The sequence below is a fragment of the Podarcis pityusensis genome (assembly GCF_964106645.2).
Source record: "Podarcis pityusensis genome assembly, chromosome: 5".
Taxonomy (NCBI): Eukaryota; Metazoa; Chordata; class Lepidosauria; order Squamata; family Lacertidae; genus Podarcis; species Podarcis pityusensis.
Window position 1 is genome coordinate 270,197 of NC_138032.1, and position 4,214 is coordinate 274,410.

Here is a 4,214-nt window from a genome sequence, read left to right on the forward strand (position 1 = left end):
CTCCTCCTCCTCCTCCCCCGCTTTCCGTGCCAGCATTTGCCCAGGCCAGACTCCTGGCTCTGCTGGGCTCCTGTAAGCTATGAATCCCGAAGGACGACAACGACGACAATCAGGGTCTTGTCCTCTCCTGCTGCCCTGTGCCAGGCACAGCCTTTAGCTAAGCAGAGTCCAGAATGAGCAAGGGCTGCAGCTCAATGGCAGAGTATAGAATCGTAGAGTTGGAAAGGACCCCAAGGGTCATCTAGTCCAACCCCGTCATTCCGGAATCTCAGCTAAAGCATCCAGGACAGGTGGCCACACAACCTCTGCTTAAAAACTTCCAAGGAAGGCATCTGTCTCGCCTGCTCAAGGCCCCAATCCTGTTTGCTGCCAGTCAGCGCAGAGGCCGGCCCTGGCCAGCACTTTGAGACCCGAAACCTGCACTGCACTCAAAGGGTCGTTTGGGGATCCCTCTGCGCTTTTGTCTGCCGTTCTGTTCGCTGACCAGATCCAGGTGCTCTTGGAGCAGACTGGTTTTTTAGATCCATATATGATAACCTCTGTTGAGAGAGACAGGCAATGTTAATCTTCCTTGACCTCTCGCAGGTTTTGATATCACCCCAGAATCCTCCTGGAGAGGCTGTCTGAGTTGGGGGCAAGTGGTAGGGCTCTGCAGTGGTTCCAGTCCTCCTTGGATGGTTGTCTTCAGAAGCCCCAAGGAGCCTTCCATGTGGGGTCCCTCGGGGCTCCATTCCACCCACCATGAAGCCACTGAGATCTGCAGTGTGTTGGCAGCAATATGCTGGTGATGCGCATCTCTTTCTCCTTTATATCCACAGGCCAGGCGGTAGATGTGCCAAAATGCTGTCTTTCCTCAGTAACAGACTGGATGAGAGCCCACCAACTGAAGCTCAACCCAGAGACAAGGCTCAGGACCTCAATGCCTTCAGAGCCGCCTCTCCCCAGGCAAACCGCCCTGGGCTCTGCCCTGGTCACCTGAGGCCCTTCTCTATGTTCCCCCTCCTTGAGAGGTTTGGAGGGTGACAACACCAGAAGGGCCTTTTCTGTGGTGACTCCCCAGTTGTGGAGTCACCCCAGGAGAGAAGCTCACCTGGCGCCGTCCTTACATGGTCTTTATGTGCAAGGCAAAAACATTTCTCTTTACCCAAGCCTCTGGCCATTAAATTATGGCCTTTTAAAAGTGAAGAGACTATTATGATTTTTTTCTAGATTCAGGTAGGTGGCCGTGTTGGTCTGACACAGTAGAAATATATAAAAAAATTCTCTAGCAGCACCTTAGAGACTAACTAAGTTTGTTCTTGGTATGAGCTTTCATGCATACATCTTCAGATACACATGATTTTTTCTCAGATTGTTTTTTTTCCATTCTTATTCTTATGCTATATAAATTATGTTTTTGTGCTGTACACTGCTCTGGGATTTTTGGATAAAGAGCAGTATATAAACTGAATACATAATAAATAAATAATAAATACTATAGGTGCCCCGTGTCTGCTGCCGCTCTCCCAAGCAAGGCTGAGACTTCCCGTAAGGCTGGTCTTGGGGAGCAGAGGGGCCTCAGCTCCTCTGAGGCTGCTATCTGGACTGAGGCACAGGGCAAGGCTTCTCTGCCGGCCAGTCCTGGCTCCTGAAATAGTTCTGGCCTCCTGGTGATGGGAGGCTGCTCTGGCAAAGTTGCCCTGTTTCGTGTCTAGCTTTTCTCACCGATTTGGACAGGAATTGCGGGTTGTTGGGTGGCACAAAGCAGCTGTTTCCTGCGCATCCCTTTTCCCCACCAGGAAGGAGCTTTCCACCAGGAAAATTTCCAAGAGCTTTTTCCTGGCAAGCCATCCAGCGAAGGCAGACAAGGCCTGCCCTTCGTGAAACAGGCAAGGGATCGTTGCCTGCATGGCAGAGGCTTGGACCATTTGACAATTGGTGACCTTTCCAGCCCTACAACTCTGATTCTACGGCACCCCCCACCCCCAGGGCCTGGTCCACCCAGCAGGATGACTTGGCCTTCAGCCTGGGGCCGGGGGGGGGGGGGAGAGCAGACCTGAGAAACAGCTGGCCAGTGAGGAGCAGTGGGGAGGCAGGAAGATGCATGGGGGGTTCCTGGCCCGAAGCTGGAGTGGGAGGTGCTTCCCTTCCATGCCAGGACACATCTGACCCATCCTGCCATGAGGCTGGGGGCTGTGCAGCTGGGGGAGCAGTGGCAAGGAGGAACTGGGGAGGCTTTTGCCTTCCACCTCGGGCTCTAGGGCTGCTGGCACCTCCTTGCCTTGCCCCCCCCCGGCCATTTCCCCCCTAAAAAGCTGCCCTTGGCCTGCTATGAAGGGGCAGCTTCTCTCATGGGCTCCTCTTGCACTCTTGGCCCAGCTTTGGCAGGCAGCCCCTGACCCAGCCAGGAGGATGGAGGCGCTTGGCACCCGCCACAGCAGGCAAATGCCACAGAACGAAGACCCTCGAGGGTCACCGTGCCCAGGGGAATGCTGGGGAAATGGGGGGGGGGGAGCAGCTGTAGGCCAGCCCTGCACTTAGCTTCCCAGCGCCTGGCTCAGCCCTGCCAGGCCTCACAAGAAAACACTTATTTGAAAGGGGGTCCCTATCGCTGCATCATACATTGGGGGAGGCTTCCACCCAGGGAGGAGGAGCCCCCTCCTGAGGCCTAAAGGACCCCCCCCCCAAAACCCACAAGACAGGCTCCCCACAATGCCCTGTGGCAGCTCTGGTGAGGCATGGCCAAGAGACACGCCCCCCCCCCCCGTGGCCCCCACTGCAGAAGAGACTGGCTGCCTAACATGGGGGGGGGGTCTCAGCCCCAGCCAGATGCTTCAACAGGCAGCACAGAGGGTGGTGATATAATAGCACAATGCGAAGTCACAGAAAAATATATCACCACCGACAAGTGCTCCACAATAAGGACAGACAAGCAGAAAAATATAGACGTCATCCTTTTCTTTACAATCTCCACTTCTCTTTGCCAAGGGAAGAACAGAGATTCCATCCTTCTATTTGTTAGCCTTCCTTCAAGGGAAATATTAATACAGGCACAGATTTGTCCTGTTTTCTAAGTGATTGCTTCTTTGCTACTTCATTGTGCAGCTTGATGATTAAGTTCGTCTGTGGGAAGAAACGCTGAGTTTACCGGAACAAAGTTGATGTTACTTCCATCAAATACACGAGGGATTGTAAAGACGACGACGACGTCCATATTTGCAGGCAAATATAGAGAAACAGAGGAAGGAAGGAGTCGGGCAGCGTCTTCCTTGTCACTGTTGTTTAATGTTAATCAAGGCAGAGGATATTTGATCACAGACTCCCCCTCCCCAGTTACAGAAGTGCAGGCCCCCCCTGACCCCCACTTTCACAAACACTTTCATCCGCTTCCAGTGACAGTTTTGTTCGCCTCTGAAGCATCACAAAAATATCTCCTCGTGGCTTTTTTGTACAAAAGTGTGTTCCTAAAACTGCAGTGGAGCAGAGACTCTGCCGTCCTGCCTTGCAGGGCTTGTTCCCTTTCCCAGAGGGGCCCCCCACCCAGTCCTCGCTCAGTGGCTGGGGGGGGGCATGGCTAGCCTGCGGCTCCTTGGTGTGCGCTACCGACAGCAAGAGCCACTTATTGCTGCAGTGCCCTGGGAGCGCAGTTGGCCCTGGGGAGCAAAGGGGGCAGGCATTCCCCACCCCCCAGCATGCCAGAAACAGTTTGAGCTTCTAAAAAGTCCTCTTAAAAATGCCCTGTCGAGCCCAAGGGACCCTCCTTGCCCTTTAGGAGCGTCTGGCTGCCCAAACTGAGGGGACAGGGGCTCCCCCAGAAGCTCCCCCCACCCTGCCTCCGCAGCCCCTGTTCAAAGTGCCCGGCTCAGGAGAACATCGCTCGCTTGCTCGCAGGAGTGCATGGGAATGAGCCTGCCTAGTGGGGGGGGGGAGTGTTTGTGTTTCTGGTCCACAGAGTCGCCCCCCGGAAGGAGTGTGCAAAAGGCAGGCAAGGCCGGAGGAGGCCCAATGGCTCCTTTGGAGCCCCAGCTCCAGCCCAGAGGGAGGGGCTCTAGGGATTCTGGGCGCTGGGTGGAAGGAGCCAGGGGCACAGGGTCCACCCCCCCGCCTGCCACTCAAGGGGGGGCTCCCAAGGGAGGGCAGCCGTCGATGCAGCAGGGACTCTGACCAAAGCAGCTGAGGTGGGCAGGGGGAAATGGGACTATTGGAAATAAATAGCACTGGTTGGAGACACACCA